Source organism: Chelonoidis abingdonii, chromosome 5 (genome assembly GCF_003597395.2).
Source record: "Chelonoidis abingdonii isolate Lonesome George chromosome 5, CheloAbing_2.0, whole genome shotgun sequence".
Classification (NCBI taxonomy): Eukaryota; Metazoa; Chordata; order Testudines; family Testudinidae; genus Chelonoidis; species Chelonoidis abingdonii.
The window spans coordinates 8,090,115-8,116,941 of record NC_133773.1 but is presented as its reverse complement, the minus strand read 5'-3'; the positions used below and the strand labels follow the sequence as shown (position 1 = coordinate 8,116,941).

Below are 26,827 nucleotides of genomic sequence, written 5' to 3'. Positions count from 1 at the left end.
CCCCTCTAAATATATCCCATGGCCACTGGCATGAAGGGCACTGCTTTTACTAGTGCTAGAACCATCACAGCTCCCATACATAAATGATATCCTATCATCATTTTGAGTACCTCGCGTCGGCCCGGGAGAGCCGGTCCATTTATTTCGCAAGGGGAAACACCATGAAGAGGAGTGACACAGGAATAATCATGGCTCTATAAATTTCGACACAGAAAAACCCCAACCAGTTTCAAGCAGTCACCTCGTCAATATCCCATACTTGATCTGGATAATATGGGCAAGGCCCAATTTTCGTCTAGTTGAGCGCTTCAGAAAGGGAGGGGTGAATCTTTGTGTGAGCTGACTAGTTGAAAGTATACGATAGCCTCGGGGAAGCTAGATTGCCTCTCTGGTTGTATTCAAAGGGAATAGGACAGCATCGCACCGGCTAACCCAGGAAAGGGGGGGAAGCTGGGGGATGAGATAGAGGAGACCCAGGGACTCTGGATCTTGGAGGGGTCCCCGAAGGAAAAGTTTGGGGAACCCGAGGGGGCCGAAACCCTGGAAAACTTCGGCTGGTGGCAGCGAGATAAAATCCAAGCTGGGTGTAAGCTTGGGGGAGGTTCACAGTAAGCACCCAGATTTTGTACGCTAAAGTCCGGATTTGGGAAAGAGTTTACCACAGAGTCATTCACAACACTCCATTACCATGTGACAAACCACCATCACTGCCTGTCTTCGTAACAAAAAAATCTTCAAAGAAATGGCATTTGGTAAGTATAGCTGAAGTCTCTAAGGCCACGTCTAGACTACGCGCTGTATCGGCGCGTTAAAATCGATTGCTCTGGGATCGATATATCGCGTCTAATCTAGACGGGATATATCGATCCCTGAGCGCGCTTATATCGATTCCGGAACTCCACCAACCCCAACGGAGTTCCGGAATCGACGTGACGAGCCGCGGACATCGATCCTGCGTGGTGAGGATGGGTGAGTAAATCGATTTTAGATATTCGACTTCAGCTACGTTATTTACGTAGCTGAAATTGCGTATCTAAAATCGATTTTACCACGTAGTGTAGACCAGCCCTTAGGCATTCAGCATTCCAGAGACCATCCTGATAATGGCCATCTGTGTGCTTACCTCAAGGCTAGTGATGGCCTCTCTCCAAACTGTACAGCAGCAGGCATTTTCTGAAATGGAATGATCATACAAAACAGTGCCATCCAGCCGTGACTGTTTGTGACGCAAGGGTGGCTGATATACGTGATCGCTGTGTAATCAGTGTACTCGTCCCTGGGCTGTGACCACTATGTCAGAAGGGGTGAAAAGGAGAAATGTGTGATTCTGTTGGGTAGAACGTGGCTAGTAACGTCAGTGCAGTAGGAGGCTGGGGAACGCTTTTGTTCAGCAGCACCAATTTCATGGCTAATGTATACGATGTAAGAAATGAACACCTCTGAAGGACAGGGTCCCTTCCCAGATGAGAGATGTCAAAGAGAGTGAGGAAAACATTGTACTAAGTCGTCCCAAAAAGTCAAACAAAAGCACGACAGCAACCTATCAACTGAGACAGTCCGGCTGCAGCCTCTGTCCTACCTGCATTTTGACAGTTTCTGTGGCAGTGTCTTGCAGGAGAGTGGGAGGAACATTCTGTTATCTGGATAGCAAACTCAGCTGCTGTTCAGGAGTACATAGTGTGCGTTTAGTCGATAGACTTAGCTTCATGGTCAAACAGCGGGGCAGCACTGAAACACATAGGGATGGAAGCTCATCATGAAAGGAATCAGCTGAAAATATATGTGAGTTTGTATGACAGATGTCAATGCCCTGTTTAATCAGCCTTCTTTCTCTGAAATTTAAGGAAACCAGGTTTTTGACCCTAGGCAGTGGAAGCTATTGAGCAGTTCAATGAGCAAAGTAACAGAAGAGAGATTCCTTCTGTGTGAGGCATTACATGTGTGCTTTGAATTAATAGAGAACAAAAAAAAATGGCACCTCAAAAATCATGGAGACACTGAGACTGTGCTTCAATGTCGGATGTAAATTTGTCTCTTGACTCCCCACAAGCCATGTTGATGCTGAAAGATAATTTTTCAGCTAATGGCAAAGTTGTGCTAACTGTCCCCATTCAGATTACTATCCCAAACTTCCCATGCTACAGTATCATTTTGATCAGTCTTGTGAACGGAGAGAATTCACTCTGATGACTGCTGAAATGGATACTGGTTAATTCTGGTTAATACCATTTTTTAATTCTATTTCCTGCTTAGTGGCAGTTTGAAGTAATTAGCATGGGAGATATGTATATTTTAACATTTATTTGTATAGGACAGATTACCTGGGAACATTAAATAAAACTCTATGACCCAGAACAATGAGGGAAATGTAGTAGAAAATTCAATATTTGCAATATTTCTTTGTAATATAGATGATCATATCAAGAGATGTGAAAATTCTTATAATCTATTTTGTGATGCTTCATACATTAGAATGGTATCATGGAGGAGGTACTGGTCTTTCTATTGCCAACTTTTGATTCCAAACTCAAGTTTTGACTCTGTCTGTTGCTCCATAAAAGGTGTTTTGCCCTTGAAATTTGGTAAGGGCTTTGGCCAGAGAAAAACATTTTGGCCAGCTTTGAGGTTCCTGCCACACTTCACCTGTGTGTGGTTCTGTGTCACCATCTATGAAATAAGGATAATGACATTTCAGTTGCCTTGCAGATGGGCTGTTAGGGTTTCAGCACAGTGCTTGAGAATGCAAAGTACTTTAGCGTCATCCTTGTTATTAGCTTTTACATGGGGATGGTCATTAATCTCACAGTTCGTGCATGTATTAGAGCACTAAGAATGTCCTCAAGCGTTTAGCTTAGTACACTTCCAAAGTGCACTCTGCTAAGGCGCACAATGGCATTCCTAGTGCGCAGTAGGAGTGTCCACACAAGGAGTTAGTGCAGAGAAGCTGGGGTACACTAGCTACTGTGAGCATTTTCCCCATGCAGACCAGCACTTAGCCAGCCAGTCGGCCTCGTTTCCCCTCCTCACAGGGAATTCTCTGTCTCCCAGCCGCTGTCTTTGGGGAAAAGCAGTGTTGGCTGGTCCCTGGTCCCTCCAGAGGTTCTGTCCACCAGTTCCTCCATGTCATGTCTTGTGGATGTGGCTGCGAGGAGGGCCAGCTCTCTCTCCCCCAGCAACTCGCCAGGGCTGACAGGAAGCACCTTGAATCCCATCCTACAGGGCTGTCGGTGAGAGAAAGTCCCACAGCACTTAAGCCTGGGGGGAAGCAACATTTCAGAAGGCCTTCTGCAGTAGGAAGGGAATCCTTTCTGGTTGCCTAGCAATCACACTCAAGCATTTACTGGGCTTCACTTCTTGGAGTGGGACTCTACACTCCCTAGGTAAGTTCTTTCCGTGTTTAACTATCTTTGGGTTAGAAAAATTCTTCCCTAATATCTCACCTAAATCTCTCTTGCTACAAACTAAGCTGATGATCTCAGTGGACTTGGAGAACATTTGATCACCGTCCTCTTTGAAACAACCTTTTACATATTTGAAGATGGTTATGTCCCCTCTAAGCCCTCTCCAGACTAAACATGCCCAATTCTTTCAACATTACCTTGTAGGTCAGGTTTTCTAAACCTTTTATCATTTTTGTTGTTCTTCTGTGGACTCTCTCAAATTTGTTCACAACTTTTCTTAAAGTGTGGTGCCCAGAGCTGGGCACACTACTTCAGCTGCGGCCTTACCAGTGTTTAGCAAATCGGAACAGTTACCGCTCGTGTCTTACAATGCTCTTGCTGATGCATCCTGGACTGGAATCCCCTGCCCCTTTAATTGTTGACTTGTATTCAACCCCCAGATCCTTTTCAGCAATACTACTGCCTGGTCAGTTATTCCCCATTTTGTAGCTGTGCGTTGGATTTTTCCCTCCCCAGCGTAGTACCTTGCATTTGTCTTCATTGAGTTTCATTGTATTGAATTAGTGATTTCAGGCCCTGAGGCACAGTACAGTAGCATACTGAGTTCAGGTAGTAGCAGGTGGGCAGTGCACATGGTGGGCCGAGCACTGAGGCAGCTGGGCACAGTCAGGATTAAGCTTATTCTGATCCATGGTTTCTGACAGGCCAAAGGATTAATCTAAATGGCAGCAACAAGCATTGCTGTCTACCTGAGGGTTGTGAGATGTTGGGGATGAAGGGACATTTGGGAGAGGAGAGGATCTGAGGAAGAGGAGGAGGAAGGCATGTGGGATTAAGGTAAGGGGAGATGTCTATTAGAGTTAAGCAGAGAGGAGCTATCTCTTTGTGAGAGGTCAAATCTTTTGAAGGATCTGTACCCCAGTTAATTTCAGTCTCCTCTGGCTGTGGGACAGGAGACAAACCTTTTGTGTTAGCACTTTACAGTTCAAAATGAGATTGCTCCCATAAAGTGAGATGTAATTTAATTCTCTCTGAGAGCCTCGATTCAGGCAGGGCTGAGACATTAGAGCTGCTTTACAAACAGTCCGATGACTTCACTCTGCATTCATTATCGTTGCCCATTCTCTTGTCACTTCTTCCATTTGCCAGTTGATAAGAGCATTCTACCTTTCCATTTGGCCAATTAGATGCTGTAAATTCAGCGACAAGGGCAGCATTAAATTTCTAGGATATGTGTCTTACCATGGAGCTCCTTCCATGTTGCTAACAGTATTTGATTCATCCTGAAGGAAATTGATGAGCTGAATCCTCCTCACATAACAGCTTCATTGTTAACATCTCTTGTTCTCTCTCACCCCTTTTTTTCCCTCCCATTCAATTTGTCAAGCACACTTCAGGCAATCAAAGGCCAGAAAATCACTTTTATTCTTGAGGATGATATTCTGTGTCATTTTATCTAGATCTAGAACTACTAATTCTCTGAAGAAAAGCTAATAGAAATAGGGACTTAGTGCACGAGTTGCAGTTTCACGGTGTCTTGCAAGTCATGTTAATGTGGAACTGCAGAGATACAACCCTCGATTCAATATTAAAGAAAACTCCATTGCACACTTGAGAAGCTGTGGGTACAATTACCTTTCCGTTTGTGTTAGTGTTTAATGCAAAAAGGCACAGAGCCAGCTCTGACATGTAGTAGACTGGTAAGAAAGCAGCTTTCAGAGCATGTAGTTTACATGTTGTGGAATGTGCACACGTGGATGTAAAAGAAAAGAGAACTATAAGGTGTCAAAATGAGCTTTTAACAAATTTTAGACTGGCTGTAACATCAGCATGAACTGCAACGCGCTCTCACAACATAAGGAAGGCAAAATTCCAAAAGTGTGTGTTGTGTGTATGTTAACACTGTGCTTGTGGATTGGAAGACAGGTCGAGATCCTCAAAGCTATGTAGGCACCTAACTCTCGCTGACATAAATGGAAGTTAGAAGCCTAAATACCTTTCAGAATCTGGGCCCCACTATGGAATGATGTGTTAGTAACTAATTCTACCAGGGGTGCTGGAACAATTTTTATAGCACAGATTCTGAGAGCCATTGAACCAAACAGTAAACCCTGTATATAATGGAACCCACTTCAAGTCAGGGGGTGCTGCAGACCATGCCCCCCCGCACTCCTAGTCCCAGCACCTATGAATTCTATTGCAGTGATATCACATAAAACTGGTTTTATGTTCTGCTGAGAGAGAGTTCAAATGTGTACTAGTAATCTCACTGGTGTAATCTCACTGGTGTAATCTCACTAGTAATCTCACTGGTGTAAATGGAGTTCCATTATGTACAGGGTTTACTGTTTGGTTCAGTGGCTCTCAGAACCTGTGCTATAAAAATTGTTCCAGCACCCCTTATCTATTAATCGTATAGACGCAGGCCTAGGTCAAGAAGAGCACTTCAACTCTTAAGGTCCAGAAAACACCTGCACACATTCTTAATCTCACTGGTGTAAATGGAACTTAAGCATGTGCTTAAAGTTAAGGTGAGTTTTTAGCAATTCTATTCTGTATGCAAGAATGGATGGGAATATTAGTAATTATAATATTACACAGTTATGTCAATAACAAGTTGCATTTGATGATATTAGTGGTTTTGCAAAGGGTAATTTCTGTAACTGACCTGTTTTGCAGGTTGTAGTGGGTATAGCCATTGGTCCATATGGATGCCACTTTATAGACATACTTCATGGACATACACTTTACATCCCCAATAGACTCCTTTTGCAAAGGCACGTATAACTTCAAGGCAACATACCTATCACATAAATGGAATCCAACTTGAATAGCGTATATCACATGACATGTCATGAAACATGATGGAAAATCTAAAGACCCCTGTTTCTGCTCCAGTTGAACTGAGAATTTTGCTCTTGGCTACAATGTGAGCGGGAAGAGGCCCAAAGAAACTTTGAAATAGATCCTTAGCTTGTATAAATGGTCATTGCTCCTCTGATTTACATTAGCTGAGGATCTGTACTTTAGAGTGATGTTCTGCCCATTTTCTTGGGATATCTTAAAGTTTCACATTGTAGCACTATCTGTCCATTTATTTATAATATGTCAGTGCATCCATAAATGGTACTAGGAATATTCAGCCATTTCTTTTCTCAGTTTCTCTGCTATCTTCAGTGGATTTACAGAGATAAATATAAGGCCCCTGATGTACTTTTACTAAAGGAAGTAAATTAAATTTTTTCATTTACTTAGTAATCTGACTTCCCCCCTCTTCCTCACATTATCCCTGCCCTGGCCACCACCTGTCCAGGAACATTACAAAAGAAGGAAAGAGGAAAAAAAAGAAAACTGCTGCCATAATTTAAATCAGCTGAGTGGGTATATGTTTTCTACTTATATGTCTTAATATGTCTCTTGTTTTAGCGGTTGTAACCTGTCAAGATTTTCTCTGTGGAAGGAGGTGTCTTTATAAGGCTGGCAAAAGTGTGGATTCAGAGGCAGTCCTAGACTAGCTGCCAGCAACTGGTGCACCAGGCAAACCATACAATCGGCGCCCCCAACCCCTAACCCCAAGGGCTGATCTAGGCTGAGGTTCTTGGTAAACTGGGAAACATTTTGCCCTTTTTTTCCTTTTGATGCTTTTTATGCGTGTTCTTTTTTTTTTTAAACCGAGGCTTAATTATTTGGTTTGTCCATCTGTCCAGCCAGTGTTTCTGAGATCAGATAAAATAGAGACACAACATTTTCAGAATAGATTTGTACGCCACAGATAGATGATATTTCAGTCTGATTTCTAATAAAAATGCATTAAACATGTTAATTATAATTTTTATTATTACAAATCCAAAACTGTCCATTACTCTGTCTTGCTTTTAACTGCCATTACCACCACATCCAATATAGAAATAAATAAGAAAACTCTTCAATGAACTTTAAACCTGTATGTACAAAACACTGTGAATAAAAAAAAAACACTCTGTGTTCTTAAAACTTGACTTTTCTTGCTTGAAGTTTTGAAAATTCAGTCACTAATTCTTTTACATCCAGTTTTCCAGTTATTTCATGCTTTATTGACATTGTGGCAAGTCCAACAAGTCTCTCTTGCACCATTGTTGAACGCAGATATATTTTTATCAATTTTAACTTTAAGAAGCTATGTTCCCCACTAGCTACGGAAACTGGCAACATTAAAAGAATGTGTAGAGCTATAAAAATGTTTGGAAAACTGTCAGTGAGTTTATTTTCACAAACAAACTTCAGGACTTCTTCAGGAGTGGAATGTTTCTTAAGTCATCTTGAAAAAGCGTGAAGCTAACTACACAAATCTGTAGCATCAATGTCTTTTGAATTTTCATGAGTCAATACTGGCTCCAGTTTAATACAAAATTCTCTTATCTGTTTTGCTGTTTTCTTTTGCAAGCTGTGGATATCATATAGAAAGTCAAATACTGACTCTAGCTTCTGCATCTGTTGAAATCTTTTGTCAACCGTGTGAATAGCAGTATCAAGGACTGCAAAATAGAAATTCACTTTGAACCTTTGTTTTGGGTTATGAATGGGTGTGTCTCATCCTTCATATGAAAACTGCTGTTTCTTTTGCCGAATGAGAAATGGCTCTCATTCAAATTCTGTCGGAAAGTCTATTTCTTCAGCAAGCTTGAGAGGATCTACCTGTGTTCTTTCGAACCCTTCATCATTTCTGAATTCCTCCAGAATATTTTTAGTTTGCTGCAGTTTTTGAATAGCAGAATGTGTGTTCAAGTTCTTTTCCTGAAGCTACTTACTAGTGAGGTTAATTTCGAAAAGGATATTATGCTACAAAATGAGTGAAGCCACAAATTTGAACTTGGAAAGGTCATTTGCAAGAGCTTCTGCATCTGAACGTGCCGTATTGCCAGATGATCCAGTAAAGGTAGTATCATCAGAAATTTCAATTAGGGCATCATAAATGTTTCCAAGTTCATAGTGAAGAGGCTTCAAGCATCAATGCGACTCTCCCATCTTGTCTGACTAAGTGGTTTCACAGTTAGAGAATTCACATGGCGAGTCAGAATCTCCCAACGGCATGTTGAGCCTGAGAAAAACACATAAACATGTTGCACCGGGTCAGAGAAATTGCTTACCTCCAAACAGCATCTAGCAGCATCATTAACAACCAAATTCAGAGAATGTGCACTGCAAGGAACGAAAAAGGCCCTAGGATTGATTTCCATCATTCTCCTTTGCACACTGTTGTCTTTACCCTTCATATTACTCCCATTATCATAGCCTTTGCCGTGTAAGTTTTCAACAGATAATGACATTGTTTCAAGCTCTTGTAGAATAGTTTCAGTCATAAATGCTCCAGTCATCTCCTTCAGTGGTACGAAACCCCCCAAAATATTCCTTTTTGAGCACTTCAACACTATCTTCATCTGCTGACTTTTCCGTGTCCACAAAACGAATGATCATCATAATTTGTTCAACATGACTCACATCTGATGTATAGTCCAGTATTATTAAAAGGTATTTTGCAGAATGGACAGCTTTTACAATTTTCTTTTTAATGGCTTTTGCTAGGATTTGAATCAGTTCATTCTGCATATTTTTTCCTAAGCAATGAACCTGTATTTCATGATCAGTTATTTTACGTAGATGCTCCTTCATGACTGGATCAAACAAAGCTAGGTATTCAACAAATTTTAAAAAGTTTCCATTTCCTGGAGTGTATAATTTTTCATTTCTACTGCAGCAGCGGAATGCTAAATTTTGCCCACTGAGAAGATATTTTTTCCAGTCCTTTGAACCATTTTCAGTAAGTGATGCACCAGTTGCTTGATTTCTAAACACCTTGCAGCAAAAGCTAAACACAGAGTCCTTCGACACTGAATATGGTAACCAGTTTCAATGAATTTATTTCCCATTAATGAGTTTCCTCGTGTAATGCTGAGCAGAGAATTTTCTTTTATCTCCATCCTTTGGGAAGGGAAATCCATGAACTTGTTGAGGTCCATGTTCCACGAGAATTTGCCACACAGTGTCATCACATCTGGGCCATGAAGCTGGGTCCCTATACTGTAACTTGTTTGTAACATCCTCATCCTTTCTTCCTTCTACTTCATTTACTTCAATTTCTGCATGAGAATAAATTTTCTCCACTTCCATATCAGTCTGATGCTGTGAGCTGCCTTCATCTAGAAGTAAGTTTCCAACATCTTGAGTTTCCAAACTGCTTTTTAATGGATGTGAGCTACCCTCATCTCGAAGTAATATACCTTCATCTGGATGTTCCAAATGACTTCCATGTGGATGTGAGCTAACCTCCTCTCCAAGTAAAATTCCTTCATCTGGATGCTGTGAAGTGCTTCCATCTTTAATTTGATTAAAGGGAAGATATTTCAGGAAGGATCCCTGCTGTTTTGCTTGGTCCTTTTCCTTCTCAGCCTCTTGTTTGTTCCTGACAATTTTCTTTTTCCTGTTTCTGCCATGGGGCATTTGAATATTGTTATGTAATGTGCTCCCGACTGCAAGCATTTTAGCGTTAAGGATGGCTGACACACCACATGGTTGGAGGTTTAAACCACATTGCAGCCGTCCCAACACATCTTTTCACTGCTTAAAGGTTCAATGATTAGTAACATACACTCACTTACCTATTAAAACAGTTAGTTACAGCGTTTACACGGAAACAAAATGGCCTTTTTCAACATTATAACTCCACACCAGTTGTTTGGAAAGTAATCCCCTACCTCACGGTTACCCGCTTGGAGTGTGATGTCATGACTTTCATAGTCTGTTAAGCATTAACGCTGTTACTTTTCTTTTATGGACCTTATTTATTACATGTGAACCAGTTATAACAAAGAAAATTCATAATTATGCAGCCCGATAATAATGCTAAGGTTTAATAACGCTTAAAGATGCTCACGTTTTGGATTTATAATGCTGAAACACAATTTTCCACAGTATTGGCTCAATTATTAACCATCTACCTGTGACGTGTGTTTAAATGACGGTTTGATTTGCGATATCTCTGCTCCACAAGAATTTCTGGCTATGCGACTTTGATGTATATCTGAGTTCGGTGTCACTAGCATTGCAGCTCTTGCTGCTGGTGGAAGTGTTTCATTGTGGCTGAGTTATTGCTTATCAAAATTGCAGAGCGGGTCATCTTGACCCTATGTCACAAATTGAAAAAAAAATCGCTAAAATAGTATTTATTTTTGCAGTATATGAAAGATTGATGTATTAATAAATCCTCAGAAATGTAGAGAATTGAATTATAATTCATATTCCCTCCGTACGTGCAAGGGATTTGAAGTAATGACATCTTCATTATTGCATTTGTATTTTTCTTTTCTTTTCTTAAAATTTGATTTTTTTCCTCGAATTTGGTGCTCCATTTAACTTGGCACCCTAGGCATCTGCCTAGTTCACCTATATGGACAGACTCTATTTGGAATTTTTTTCCTGTAGTCCAGGCTCACAGTCCTGTAAAGCAGTTGCTTAGCGTGAGAAGAATTTTATAGTTAATAATTCTGTGATCCACTGTTTTTGCTCCTGTTCTGCTGCAGTGACCTGTGTTCCAGCCCTGTATTCTCTCTCTTTCTTTTACTCACTCAAAGTGCAACAGAACATCTGAATTACAAACACCTCGGGACTGGAGTATCGGAGGGGTAGCTATGTTAGTCTAGATCTGTAGAAGTGGCAAAGAGTTCTGTGGCACCTTATAGACTAAGAAACGTATTGGAGCATGAGCTTTCGTGGGTGAATACCCACTTGCGACGAAGTGGGTATTCACCCACGAAAGCTCATGCTTCAACATGTTTGTTAGTCTATAAAGTGCCACAGAACTCTTCGGGACTGGAGGTTGTTCATAACTCTGAAATGTTCATAACTCTGATCAAAACATTATGGGTGTTCTTTCAAAAGTTTACAGCTGACGATTGACTTAATACAGCTTTGAAACTTTACTATGCAGAAGAAAAATGCTGCTTTTAACTGTCTTAACTTAAATGAAACAAGTTCAGAAAGTTTCCATACCTATTAAATCTTTTTTTAAACCTTCTCCCTTTTTTTAGTATTTTACGTTTAATATCATACTCTACTGCATTATTTTTTAAATCTCTGATGCTGTCTGATTGCATACTTCCAGTTATAAATGAGGTGTGTGGTTGACTGGTCAGTTTGTAACTCTGGTGTTTGAAACTCTGTGGTTCTACGGTGCTTGATTCATAAAATATTTTAAAAACTTGAGTAAACTGAAGCATAAAGGGCATAGTGAAAGGATAACAAATTGAATTATTGTGTTTGCCAGATGTGATCTTGGGGCTTTTTATTTGAGGGTTTATTTAGAATTGTTAAATATTGTTAAATTTTGTTTGCTTGTTTTGGGCATCAAAAATGCATGAATGCAATCATTCTGAGATGCTAATTCTATTCAAGTAAAAAACATACAGAGAGAAGTTGAATTGTCAGTCATGTGCACTTATTATGGATGTTGTCTTAGCCTTCAGACCTGTAGATTCTGTTGTGTTTTTAATTTAGATAATTGGATTTGGAGTTTTTTAAGTGTTTAGGTAGTATTTTCACCCTGGCTGTCTTCTAGTACTCACAGCAACATTTGTTTTCTCCATCAGGGACTTTTTTTTTTCTTTATACCTTCTCTCTAATGTTCTTTATGTTACAGTAGAACTCTCTGCAGAATATCCTTGGCTCCAGGCACTGATCCAGCCCTGGTGTTAGCTCGGTGGTACTGATTTGCTTTAATCCCTTCACACAGCTAATTTATTTTTTACTTACTGTCTTCGGGAGATCAGGGCTAATCATTTTGACTGCAGCTGTGTGTGTGTCTGAGAGAGAGCAAGTGACCATTTAAAATCGCAGTGCAAAAATTCTTCTCTGCTTGCATTAACTGTTTGCATTTCCACAGATTCATGGGCTCCGTTACACTTCTGGGTTTGTATTTAAGTTTGGGGCAAAGATACTTCCCTTACACATCTCAATATGCTGTATATGTGTGTTGTTTTCTATTATGCAAGCCATGTAACCAAGCTGCTGTGTATGTTTTCTTATGAAGGAACCACCTACTATACCTATCAGCTGGCAGTGGCAAATTTATCTTCACTCCAGTGTGACTTTCACTGATCCCTTTTCTGAAAGTTTACAGACATTAGGTTCAGGCATGCAGCCAGCAGAGAGGATTTGTGCTGGTGTTTCTTTATTTCAGTGCCAAAGTAGGATTAGCTTGCCGTGAAAGGAGGAAAGAGGTGAGCTAGAAATGCTTGACCTGGTCTTTACCAGTTAGTTATTCTCTATTTATTTTTGAGCATTCCATAAGCCTTTCTTTACTCACGTGGGTGAGAATAGGTTGAAATCCATGAAGACCTGCTAAAGCCATACAGATCTCCTTTCCAACTTTATTAAACCCAATCCGCCACCTCTCAGAGAAGGAAGGGGCCATGCCATTTTCTCCATGAGACTTTGAGACTGGTTTTAGAGCTTGTTTGTGGATAATTCACGTTCTGTGAGCAACATGTAGGAAGAGACAAATTACCATAATTCATTAGCCCACTTTTCTAACTGCATCCTGATGACTTCCCTGACTTTGCACTGTGTTTAAAGATCTCCTTGTTTGCTTTTGACTGTGTTTGGGTGAGAGCTGTAAATTCTCCGTAACCTACTGTGGCATGAGCATGGAAAACAGGGACAACTCTTTGATCTCGGACATCTTAATGTCAGCAGGGGAGAAAATAAAAAAGCACTTTAGATTAAAGTTGGATTAAATTAGTTGAAATGTAAATTGACAGAGATTTGGCAGCAGATGTACAGTATAAAATCACTAACCCTTTGAATCAAGTATGAGTGTTTTCTAGTGATGGAAACAAATTTGCCCTAAAGCTTTTGTCTAAGAAAACTGGCCTCAATTCCAGGCAGAGAACATAACATTTGCACGCCAAAACTAAGGATTTCTAGTACTATGAATGCATTAAAATAATCATAATAAAAATAATAATAAGGTGACAATACATCTTCTGAGAAGCACTTTATTTTCATTTGGAACTCATAATATTTATTTTATCTGCATTTCATATTAATAGGTTATTGGGCTGATTTTGAACCAGAAACAATTTGTGCCTTTCTCGTTGTATGACAATTTGGTTTGTTTGTTGATTCCTTCCCTAGATTGCATACTAAACAAAAATAGGGTAGTTCATTTAACAACCGAAATATTGCAAGCTGTAAATCCATAATATGGACTAACACAGTAAGCTCTTTAAATCTTCGCAGTATGTTTGATTAGAATACGCAGAGTAGGAACAGTTCATTGACACAACAAAAGCCACTATGTGGTCTCATTGTTTCAGTGATCAGTGAACTAAGCATGCCCAGCACTAGGCTTTAGGCCATACTTTGAAAGAGTGCACATCCCGCCAAGGTGTTAGGTTAGCAGACCACAATGTAAAAGTCAATACATACATTTCCATACCCAGTAAACACTATACAAGCTTCTTAAATGCTAGTGTAAGTACAGAAGCAAGGAGCCTTTAAGACCTTTTGAGTTACCTGCTATAAACCTTCCTGGAGAGATTTGTGCCGGAGCCTGTCTGTAAGAATTTCTCACATGGTAGAATTGACACATATTCTAAACTGTTTGTGTGCAGCTCATTTGTGTGAGAAAACCGACAACAGCTTTTCAGAGAAACTAAAGATGCTGGTTGACGTCAGAGTGGAATGAGTATATGGAGGTAGAAATTACCACTTTCAAGGTGGAAGTCAAACTCAAACAGCTTGATAGGACTAAATCAGGGGTGGGGAGGTGGAGGTGGGGGTGCCAATACAGAGGACTATCTCACAAGAGGATCTGGACTACATTGAAAACTGGAGTAATAGAATTAGGATGAAATTTAATAATCCAATGTATAAGGTCGTGCACTGAAGAACTAACAAGAGTTTTTTGTTATAAGCTGGCGTATCAGTTGGAAGTGATAGAGGAGAAGAAATAGCTGGGTGTATTGGTTTATACAGAACATACTGAATGAGGGAGGCAACCTAGTCACAGAGGATGTGGAAAAAGCTAATGGACTCAATGCTTTTTTTGCCTCTGTCTTCACGAGCAAGGTCAGCTCCCAGACTAATGCCCTGGGCAGCACAGCATGGAGAGGAGGTGACCAGCCCCTTGTGAAGAAAGAAGTGGTTCGGGACTATTTAGAAAAGGTGGACGAGCACAAGTCCATGGGGTGGATGTGCTGCATCCGAGGGTGCTAAAGGAGTTGGCAGATGTGATTGCAGAGGCATTGGCCGTTATTTTTGAAAACTCATGATGATTCAGGGGGATCCTGGATGACTGGAAAAAGGCTAACGTAGTGCCCATCTTTAAAAAAGGGAAGGAGGAGGATCTGGGGAACTACAGGCCAGTCAGCCTCACTTCAGTCCCTGGAAAAACCCTGGAGCAGGTCCTGAAGGAATCAATTCTGAAGCACATAGAGGAGAGGAAAATGATCAGGAACAGTCAGCATGGATTCACCAAGGGCAAGTCATGCCTGCCTAACCTAATTGCCTTCTATGAGGAGATAACTGGATCTGTGGATGAGGGGAAAGCAGTGGATGTGTTATTCCTTGACTTTAGCAAAGCTATTGATACGGTCTCCCACAGTATTCTTGCCAGCAAGTTAAAGAAGTATGGACTGGATGATTGGACTATAATGGTTGGATAGAAAGCTGGCTGTATGTGTCAGTCTCAAATTGGGTAGTGATCAATGGCCTCCTGTCTAGTTGGCAACAGTATCAAGCGAGTGCCCCAAGGGTCGGTCTGGGGCATTTTTTTGTTCAGTATCTTCATTAATGATCTGGAGGATGCTGTGGACTGCACTCTGAGCAAGTTTGCAGATGACACTAAACTGGGCAGAGTGGTAGATACGCTGGAGCGTAGGGATAGGATACAGAGGGACCTAGAAATTAGCGGATTGGGCCAAAAGAAATCTGAGAGGTTCAACAAGAACAAGTGCAGAGTCTGCAGGTTAGGACAGAAGAATCCCATGCACTGCTTAACAGACTAATGACTGAATGGCTAGGCAGCAGTTCTGCTGCAGAAACGACTAGGGGTTACAGTGGATGAGATGCTGGATATCAGTCAACAGTGTTCCTTGTTGCCAGAAGGATAAGCATTTTGGCTGTGTAGTAGGGGTATGGCAGCAGATTGAGGGACATGATCATTCCCCTTCTATTCAACATTGGTGTGGCCTTACCTGGATATTGTGTCCAGTTTGGGCCCCACACTACAAGAAGGGTGTAGAAAAATTGAAGAGAACCAGCGGAGGACAAAAAATTATTAGGGGTCTGGACACATGATTTATAGTGAGTGAGCGGCAGAGGGAATGGATTGTTTAGTCTCAGAAGAGAAGAATGAGGGGGTTTTGATAGCTGCTTTCAACTACTTGAAAGGGGGTCTAAAGAGGATGGATCTAGACTGTTCTCAGTGGTGGCAGATGACAGAACAAGGAGTAATGGTCCAAGTTGCAGTGGGGGAGATTTAGACTGGATATTAGGAAAAACTTTTCACTAGGAGGTTGCTGAAACGCTGGAATGGTTACCTAGGAGGGTGGTGGATCTCCTTCCTTAGAGGTTTATAATGGTAGGCTTGACAAGCCCTGGCTGGGATGATTTAGTTTTGGAATTGGTCCTGTTTGAGCAGGGGTTGGACTAGATGACCTCCCGAGGTCCCTTCCAACCCTGATATTCTATGATTCTATGATCACAGGATGACTATGAGCCACCGATGTCATGTGGCCGTGAAAAAGGCTAATGCAATCCTAGGATGCATCAGGTGAGCTATTTCCAGTAGAGATAGGGAAGTGTTAATACCATTATAGAAGGCAGTGGTGAGACCTCATCTGGAATACTGTGTGCAATTCTGGTCTTCCATGTTTAAGACAGATTAATTCAAACTAGAACCAGTGCAGAGAAGGGCTACTAGGATGATCAGAGAACTGGAAAACCTGTCTTATTAGCAGAGACTCAAAGAGCTTGGCTTGTTTAGCCTAACCAAAAGAAGGCTGAGGGGAGATATGATTGCTCTCTGTAAATACATCTGAGAGATAAAAGTAGGGAGGGAGAGGAGTTGTTTACATTAAGCACCAATGTGGACACAAGCACAAATGGATATAAACTGGCGAACAACAAGTTTAGGCTTGAAATTAGATAAAGGTTTCTAACCATCAGAGCAGGGAAGTTCTGGAACAGCCTTCCAAGGGAAGCAGTGGGGGCAAAAAACCTATCCGGCTTCAAGACTGAGCTTGATAAGTTTATGGAGGAGATGATATGATGAGACTTCCTACAATGGCATGTGGCTTATCTGTGACTGCTAGCAGCGAATATCTTCCAACAGCTGGTGATGGGACACTAGAAGGAGCGGGCTCTGAATTACTACAGAGAATTCTTTCCAAACTGTGTTGTCTACATGCTCAGGGTCTAACTGATTGTCATATTTTGGGTCAGGAAGGAATTTCCCCCCCAGTTCAAATTGGCAGAGACCCTGGAGGGGTGGAGGGTGGGGGAGAGGGTTCGCCTTCTTCTGCAGTATGGGGCATGGGTCCTTTTCAGGTTTAAACAAGTATAAATGATGGATTCTGTGTAAATCCTGTTTACATCACAATTTGAGGAATTCCATAACCCAGCCAGAGGTTATGGGTCTATTGCAGGAGTGAGCGAGTGAGCCTGTATGAACTGCAAAGTGCAGGAGGTCAAACTAGATAATCATGATGGTCCCTTCTGTCCTTAAAGTCTAGGAGTCTATTGTAAGAAAACATATATGATATTTAGGCTTGAAGAACAAGATTTTCAAAATTGGAAGCCTAACTGTATAGCTCCTAAGGTGAGATTTTACGAAGTCCTTAGTGTTGGGCTAACTCTGCTTGCATTGATGTGAGTGGAAGCAGAAAATCTCACCACTAAGGTTACATCTGTGGCAGCATCTCGAGTAGGGATCGCTGAGCTAGCTAGCTGGGATACTGGAGGAATGAAGCCATGGTAGTGCAGGCTGTCCCCCTAAGTAATTACCCTGGGTTCCAGGAAATGCACAAGTCTGCTCTGAAGCCCATATAGCCATGGCTTCACTACTCCGGTACCTGAGCAACCTAGATTAAAGCACACTTGGGTACACCTAGCTACTCAAGCTGCAGTCACACCTTGTGATGGCAGTGTAGACATACCCTGAATCTGTACTGAGGTATCTTAACTAAATAGCCTGGTTTTCAAAAGTGTTGTGCACCCAGCAGCTCTCCCTATCGCCTGAACCCTTTAGGTGTGTGTGTGTGGTGTTCACATCATAGTGGAGGGAAACGGTATAAATCAATGCTGATGGAGTCACCATCAGTTTAGGTCAGGAATTCTCCTGGCTTTGAGGGTGTTGGTGACAGAGGACACAGTGCCAGGTAAATCAGTCATTATACACCCATCCCACCTCTCCCTTTCTCTAACTAAAAAGCCGGATTCCTACTTGGGTTCTTCACTGAGGTTGGAGAAAGTACAATATATTGCAGAATTAGCATCCTTCTGTCCCCTTGTAGCCCTCCTCTCTTTTTCTGTACCCAGTCCTCCCTCTAGATGGCAGCCTTTGGGTCGCCTTTACCAGGGAAGTTTGACTGTGCAACCTTACCCAATCTGTCCATGTTTATGTCATTGCCAAGGATGTCTCTACTTTAAACAATGCCTAACTGAAATATTAAACTGCAGCCTATCCTCTATTTCCAGATATTCTGATTTAGAACCCAAGCATCTGTATAATTTAAATTTGTGATCATTTTCCCCAATATCTATCATAACTGCTAGCAATAAATTACAGGGCTGGCTTGCAAAGCATAAGAATATCTAGCTTGCTTGCGTATCTGCCAACAGCTTCCTTTACACCCATGCATGTGGATGCTGGGATGATTTAGGTAGTTCAATCAATAGAACAGAAAGAGAAGCACTATTCACTTCAACTCAAGCACTCTGATCCTGCAGACACACGCAAGGTACTTCCGTCCATTCATGTTTGCTGGATCAGGAACCTTAGTGTGCTTTCTTGAAGCTTTCAGGATGAAACCTTAGCCACACTGAAATCAGTGGGAGCTTTGCCGTTGAGGCTATTAGAATCAGGGCACCATCCTCACTGTTTAGAAGAAGTGCTGGTTTTCAGACCTAGTAGTGGCAGCTTTTGTATGTGAAAGACTCAGCTTGCCTTTAAAACAAGTATGTTTCTTGCCTTTGTTGCAGAACAAAGCTTGAAAATGTGATCCCTAAAAGTTCAAAAATCAGAAGGCAAACAAAAAGAACTGTTAAACCAGTTGTATGATTGGGGGTTGGTGGGCTGGCTCATGATTTTTGAATGCTTGGGTTTGGTGATATTATGAAGTTGTTCCTAACAGCAAGTTTTAGTCAAATCTAATTCTCTGTTTCAGCCCAGCACTGTTTGTTAGATAGCTTTTAAATTTGGACCTTTTTACATGATTGGCTGTAATGAGTAGACTGTAAAATGACAAACAGAAAACAAAAAGCTTCTCACTGACTAATTATGAAATGCATTTGTCTCACTCCACAGTAAAGCACTGTACTAAAGAAACACTGATATTACTCTGTGAAAATAGCTATTATAACAAGTACATCTGTATCCAGTTTATAATTTCACATAGTTTTGGTGGTTTTTACTGTCATTCTAGCCATGAAAATTGTGCAGAACTCAGTAGCCATAAATATAATCTAGGTTTTCAATTAAACGTCTCCACTTACAGATCAAAGTTTTAAGAAATGGATTTGACTGCAGCCATGTATTTTGTTTTCTTACAAGATATTACGTTAAGGTATGGGCTGGGAGGGTGAAAACCCCCATTAACAGTTTGCATTGAGCAATTAATCATTCTTTGTCCTCCAGACACGGTATAATAATAATCTCAGCAAATGCAGCAGTGCTGTTGCTGTGTTCCATCGTCTTCATTCTTTTGTCTTGCAACTATATCCAATATGATCAAATAGCTCACACTCTCATTCCTATTACACAATGCCTGAACAAGGTGGCAAATGCTTTTTTTAAGCTATGCCAAAGTGAGTCAAAATTCATTGAAAATTGTTTTCTTCAAGCATTCATTTAAAGGGACAGAGTTTTCTTCTACCTGATCCCTGGGAGTGTATCCTCTGACAGATATGTATTGCCTTCTGGGGACCTTGGAGTAATGAACCAATTTTTATCCCCAGGGAAAACTACAAAAAGCAACAAAATAGAACCTATTCTGTTTCATATGTAAAGGTTGTGATGACATCAGTGTTTTTTTAAAACTAAGTCATATGTAATGCCATTCTCATGTGCACAGTTGTTTGAACAACTAGATTGCAAGAGCTCATTATGGTAAACGTGGTGTATTAAAGTTTTCTATTTCAGGTATTTCTAGGTTATAAGTATAACCTTTATCATGAAAGCTCACTGATAACACAAGTTCATGATGGTTGGGAGCCTGTCCTATCCCTCCAGTTATGTCAGCTCAGCATTCTTTACTAGCTAGGGAGGGAAGTCAAAGTGGTGGTGGTCATTCAGTAGAGGCTGTCACATTTTCTTAGGAGTCACTACTGAGCCAGTTCCTCAGCATGGTGCTAAAGGGCACTGGGCAAGTTTATTTGGAAGAGCTATAGAACATGGGTGCTGACTGCACTGAGCTTTTAAATGTCTGTGGCATGTTCTACTAATTAGGCAATTGTATTTTGTCTATTTAAATTCACCCTACAGTTTCAGCTGGAAGCAGTGTTCTTGACTTCCTGCCTTAATCTGTTACATATTGTTGCTGTGCACTGTTTAGCACCTGCCACATTCCTCCCCAGTTTGAGATGAACCTAACTGATGAGTGAAGTAATTCCTATACATAGACTTGGCAGAATTTGATGATTTTTTAAAATATTTTGTTGGATAATATCAATGTTTATTTGTAAACATATTTTTTCAATGTTTATTTAACTTTTCAGAATTGTGAAAAATTATGGGTGGGTCAGACTGTAGGGGGTCAGACAATAATTTACTGACAGTAGGCATTGAGATTCAAGAGGTTGAAGCTTTCCAACCATTAAAACATAAATTGCCAACACCACATGTCAAACTATACAAGGTAAATATCCAGACATCAAACACTAAGTTCTCAAGGAGCATTTTTCTTTCTTTGACTATCTGTAAAGGTTGATTATTATTGATGGAAATATTTATGTCTATATCTGTGTGTACGGTGAAAACTGACACTCACTGACAAAAATCTAATCCTTCTAAGTCTACCTATAGGTGTTCTAGTCTGAGGTTCATTCCAGCTGAGAAGCACGACAGAAAGTTATGCCATTATTAGTATCAACTTCTTTGTTGTTTTTATTTGGCGGTGGCGGTGGTGGTGGTGGTGGTGGTGTGTGTGTGTGTGTGCGCGCGCGTTCGTGCATGCACAGGGTGGGGAGAAGAACTGATTCTTGACTGTATAATCGTGTTGGTCCATTGTGAACAATGGCTTATATCATCACCCCTGGTGACCGGGATGTCACTTGGCTCATGTGCTTGTACTGTTAAATTCTGTACAATTCTATTTGATATTACTGAGTTGTGCGCCTATCTTACTAGCTCACAGAGTAAATAGATGTTCTGTACTTCAGATGCAATTGATTTGGTCACATCCAAACAAGCATAGTTCAAGCTGCCAAAAGTTGGATCACTTGCATTGGACATGTGTCCTAATTGTATCAGTGTTTTGGCATGGTATACTGTAGAGACTAATTTCAAATTAGTCATATTTCAAATGCTGTCTAAACATACTAGATTTCCCATCAATTACTATGCTAAATCTTTGACAGACTCTCTGCCGATCTTTGGGTAAATGCCACCCCGTGCTTCCATTTGAACAGCCAAATGGAGATGGGCAAAATGAGAACTACATGGCCTTCCCAGGGTGTAGTGAATGTGAAGCATGGATAATTTCAAAGTACAAGTGTGTTTGAGGTCTCCGAGCTTTATTGGTATTCTGGTATTGTACAATACAATAGCCCTTGATTGTGACACAGTCTCTTTAAATGCTTTGCATTCAGTTCTTAAAGTTCCAGGGGACTGTGCTAGCACTCCGTGTACAGTGAAGTTTCCCTAATAAATGCAGACATAAGGGCATTTTGGATTGGAGTGTTTTTTACAGAAAATACATTTTATCACAAAACAAAGAACGCCAAATCTTAGCTTTGCATTAGTTACTGTCATCATGTACTCTGAATACTCCTAGATTTAATGGTGTTTGTTTTATCTTTATACAGTTTGAAAAGTTCAAGCACGACTAAACTCCTTTCTTTCATCTGTTCTGTCCAGTGTGATGCTGGGCTTTTTTCTTTAAATTAGTATAAAAAATAATGAACTATAAATAAAAACGTACTTACATTCAATAGTAAGCTAGTAGAATTTATTTTCCCTTTAAGGTCTAGTTTGTGCACAGGTTTCTTTACCATTTTGATATGTAGTTAGGGGTATAATTTCTGTGCTGATATAGTTAAATGAATACAAAAACTGTGTGTGGAGAAGTTCCAAGTCAACATATGATGATTCTGGGTGAAATCCTGATCTTGTTGAAGTCAACAGGAGTTTTCAGTGAAGCCAGGATTTCACCCCACATATTTACATGGGAATGAAGGTTAAAGAAAAAAAAAATGTCTGATCAATGGGGATTTGATAATGCCATGTCGATAGACAAAGCATAACTCATTAAAAGAAATAGGAAAATTAATTAGGGAAAGAGAAACCATGATTTATTGTTCCAGGGTTCATATTTCTTTGTCCCTTAAAACTAATGCTATTTTCAGTGGTTCCATTTAGAGTAAGCAGATATTAAAGGGAGGAGGCAGAGTTTATTTACCACAATTGGTTCTTAATGGCTAGTAGAGACAATTTGATATTTGCTTCTATGTGGATACAGTAGGGTAAGATTATGTGAATGAATGTAACTTTGCAACAGTTTATACCAAGATAAAAGACAGGACTTCTTTTCTAGATTAATCTGAATGGAAGGGATTTCCCCCTTGGGGTTAAAAATCCCACGCCTACGTCATTTTTAACAAAATGTAAATATTTCTAAGGAATTCTCAGTACTCAGGAGGCATTTGGATTCTACATCGATAGGTGCGATAGAAACCATTTGGCCTTGTCTATACTAGAAAAATGCAATGGTAAATAGCCAATTTATGCTAAACTGACAAGTAAAATTAAACCAGTATCAGTGCATCTCATCTAGGGGCTTGCATGAGTATAACTAGATCAGTTTTTAATGGGTTTAATTAAGATGGTAGACTTTTTCTAGAATACTAGGGTTGGAAGGGACCTCAGGAGGTCATCTAGTCCCACCACCTGCTCAAAGCAGGACCAGTCCCCAACTAAATCAGTTTTCTTTTCTTTAAATATGGAGATATACCTATCTCACAGACCTGGAAGGGACCTTGGAAGGTTATTGAGTCTAGTCCCTTGCCTTCACAGCATAACCAAGTACTATCCCTGACATATTTTTTTGCCCCAGATCCCTAAATGGCCCCTTCAAGGATTGAACTCACAACCCTGGGTTTGGGAGGCCAATGCACGAACCACTGAGCTATCCCCCCAATAGATAAGGGGGTCACATTTTCAAAAAAAGTGCCTAAGGGTATGTCTACACTGTACAATTAACAGGCTTTTCTCTTGATTTTAGCCCAAATTCCCCTACCATCCCCCCACACAAACCTCTGACCCAGGTTTGGAGGTGCTTTAAGGCCAGACTGGCTTACAGGACTTGGAATATAGGTTAGAACCAGGTTTCCCCTTGTAATTTGGCCTAGAACCCACCCATTATGCAGTGAGGACACGGGCTAAAGCACTCTAGGGCTGATAGTCCTCCAGTTTCTCCCAAAGGAGAGGCCAGACAATTACACATTGGACTGGGAAGGAACCCTAGAGAAGCGTGGAATATGCCCCCATACACACCCAGGCAATTGCAGAGACAGTGAGGACACAGTAGTGAGATTAGGGGCTTTGCAGTATTGCTGTTCACACCTGGTCTAGTCTAACCTGGGAGCTCAGAGCTGAGTTCCAGTCATCCCGGTTAACTATCTAATGAGGAACAAACCATTAGTGACGTAGCCTAAATTCCAATGAAAGTCTTGGGAATTATGTGGCTAAGTCACTTAGATGCTTTTGACAGTATGACCCAAGGAGGGAGATAGACTTCTAAGAACGCTTTTGTAAATGACAAGTGATTATTTTACTTTATTTTCAGTAATTGAAATTGCCATTTCTTGGCATGATTTTTTCAGTGGAGACCTCCCTCTCTTCACCTCCCCCCTCCTGTCCTTTATTTTTAAAGAGAACTGTTTATTAGCTTTACTTGCGGATAGTGATCCATCCGTGCCATCCTCTGTCACCCAATCCCAGCTTCTGGCAAACAGAGGCCAGGGACACCATTCTTGCCCTAGTGTAGTATAGTGTACTAGTTATTCTTAAGAAAACGTATTTATTATGTGGCAGTCACATAGAATTAACAGAGAATGAGAGAATTGCTTTTTAATCTCTTAAACAGGCCTGAACAGCAAAGAAATGTGTTCATTCAAGACATAATGAAAATAGAAGGCTGTATTGTTTAAGAATGACTGAGGGAAGCTGCACTCTGTATTACTCTTTCCACCTTTCTTTACCCCAAAATGACCATCTTAGGAGGAGCCTTCATTCACTCTTTAGATGTGTTCTTTTTCATTGGGCCTGCTTTGACAGGGATCCGGGGGAAGAAACATTGTTGAATGGCCCCATATGAGGACTGGTCCTTGTTGTGGCAGTCAGGTTAATGACACACACACAGAGCTACAGTTCTTCCAAAATAAGAAATGTATCAACCTAAACAAGCATTGACATCAGTCAAACAGAGTTGGTTACACTAAAGGTTTGGGGGATGAACTTGAATGTACAACATACTCTGAAATCGGAGGCTCTGACACTGCGATCATATCCATGCAAGCAGATCCTGCTGGGCTTTGTCAGGGTTCAGTGAGTGTTCCCACATAGATCCCCATGGAAGACTGGGGCCGAAATTATCCTTGTCTCAGATAGATATAGTGTTCTCAGATCTTCAAGAGAGCATCCATCACCATACTGGTGACATCAGGCCACGAGTTCTCATACCTTGTATATTTTGGCAGTAGAGTAAAGGATTAAATGGAAATTAAAATCCACCTGGAAAGGATTTCTATCATCCACTATGGATTTGGAGTCAATAAGGTATTTTATTAATGCAGTTAATACAATCTTTTATCATACCCTACTGAAAATGGTTAGCTATGGTGGCTAGAAGATCAGAGAGCGATGGTGAGGTTAAAACAGCTGATTCAATTCTGGAATATTTTGCTTTGAATTAAGTAGCATTTGAGAGTGGCATTTGATCACTTTTAATTGGAATTAGCTGCTTACTACCACACTTCCTTTATTTTTCAATTTCGGAAAACACATCTCACTTCACGTTCTGTCCCAGTCACAGTTTGCTCCTGTTTCTCACTCTTGCGTTATAAGTTTAGCAATTTCTGTTAAAACAACTATTACCTTTGTGTGTTTTGCCTCCATGCATTATAATCAAGCGATTCCACCAGCATCATGCCATCAGGCAATTCATCTGAAAGAATCCAGATCTTCCTATCCTGGCTGTGAAATTTCCATGACTCAGTTGCAGCAGGAGACCAAGGTACTTTATTTTTCTTTACAAAATAAACATTTGAGGTTTGTTTGCCTTTTTCTTGCTAGCGTAATACAGGCAGGTCTGTGGTACTCCATTTGAGAGCAGTATTATCAAGTAGTGAGTTTTTAAATGGAAGTTTTATTCATTTCATTTATAACTAACTGATTCCCTCCCATCTCGTTAGACCCACTCTTCCATCCTTTCGGTCACTTCCTGGCTCACTACTTGTGCTCCCTATCACTGCTGTTATAAGCCAGTTCTCTCTGTCTCCACTGGATCTTTCCATGTCTGGCTCCAAATTGCCCTCAGTGCCTCTTCATACCCTGATTTTTGACCCTGTCTCACTCTTTACTCATCAGCCTTTATTTCCTTAGCCCATATTCAGGAAAAGGTGGTCTTTCCTTGTCCCTCTGGCCTGCCCATTCCTGTGCAATCTACTCTACTGCTTTGATCTGGCTTTTGACTCTATCACAGTAGTGCTGTTATTAATCTCTGATACGCAAACCAGTTAGCTGTTCCCTCTGATCACAGTTGCCTCTGTTTACCTATCCTCCTTTTTTTTACTGCAGCTTTCAATACTATCGATTACCTTCTGCATCCTGAGAGCCTTGAGGGGAAGTCAATGTCTCTTTTTCTCTCCTTCTTGGAATCCTACGTTTCTGACTGCTCCCTTTTCATTTCTGGTGGAAGCTCTACATCTTCCTTTTGTGTCTCCCATACTCCAAGACTCTGTCTTTGCCCCCTCCTCATACCCCATCCACCCCGTACCCTTTCTCTAATATGTTACTTTGCTAGCCTTCAGCCTTAGACTATACTTTTCTGGAAACAACACCTAATTGTACATCTCTGCCAATACATTCACAAAGTCCTGTCTGCTTTCCAGCACATGAGCATCTTATGCATCCTACCACCTAATCCTTCAAAGACAGAAAGTCATCCTCTTATTGGGTATAAAAGCCCCATCCTACTCCCCTGGAGTCCTATTTGTATCTGACTTCACTCTCAGTTGAATTCAGACATTGGAGCTGGTCAAAAAAATTGTTCTGTTCTCTGAAAAAAAAAATGACAAAATGAAACTTTCTGAGAAAATATCTGTGTGATCCAAGAAACCCAACCCGTTTTGTTTGGAATAAAATTTGATGACATTCTAACTTCACTGCCGCACAAGGCCAGATGTCTTTGCCTTACCTTGGATCCCCAAAGCGCTTGAAACTCTCAGAAGTCTTTTCTCGTGTAGTAATTTTGTAAAGCTGTCATCCACTGTACAATATGGGCATTGCCAAAATGCCCCCACTTTGATCCTGCCTCTACTCTAATCCTCCTCCAGGCATGAGTTAGTTCCAGTTTTGATTATTCGTAGATTCTAAGGCCAGAAGGGACCATTATGGTGAATATCACAGGCCACAGAACTTTTCCAAAATAAGTGGCAGTTAGTGGTTGTTTATGTGTACGACTGATAGCATATGTTACACCCTATATGTAGGTTATTCTTGAGCTTGGAAAGATTATATTTTCATCAGTAAATGTTGATAAAAATTGATTTCACTGTTTACACAGAAACTAATGGAATTTTTTCCCATTTGTAATAATTGAAATTTACAGTTAGGCTAAGTCAGATAAATGTTGCCTGAGACCTTATGAGAGTGTGACGTGAGGATATTTACTTTGTATATTTAACATGTGATGTTGACAATTTGTGTTTTAACGGTTATAAAGCTTTAATAT

General features: G+C 40.7%; 1 protein-coding gene across 1 annotated transcript in view; it reads left to right on the top strand.

Moving 5' to 3' along the window:
* ADGRL3 (adhesion G protein-coupled receptor L3) overlaps positions 1–26,827 on the top strand; it is an 836,368-nt gene that overhangs the window by 391,058 nt on the left and 418,483 nt on the right.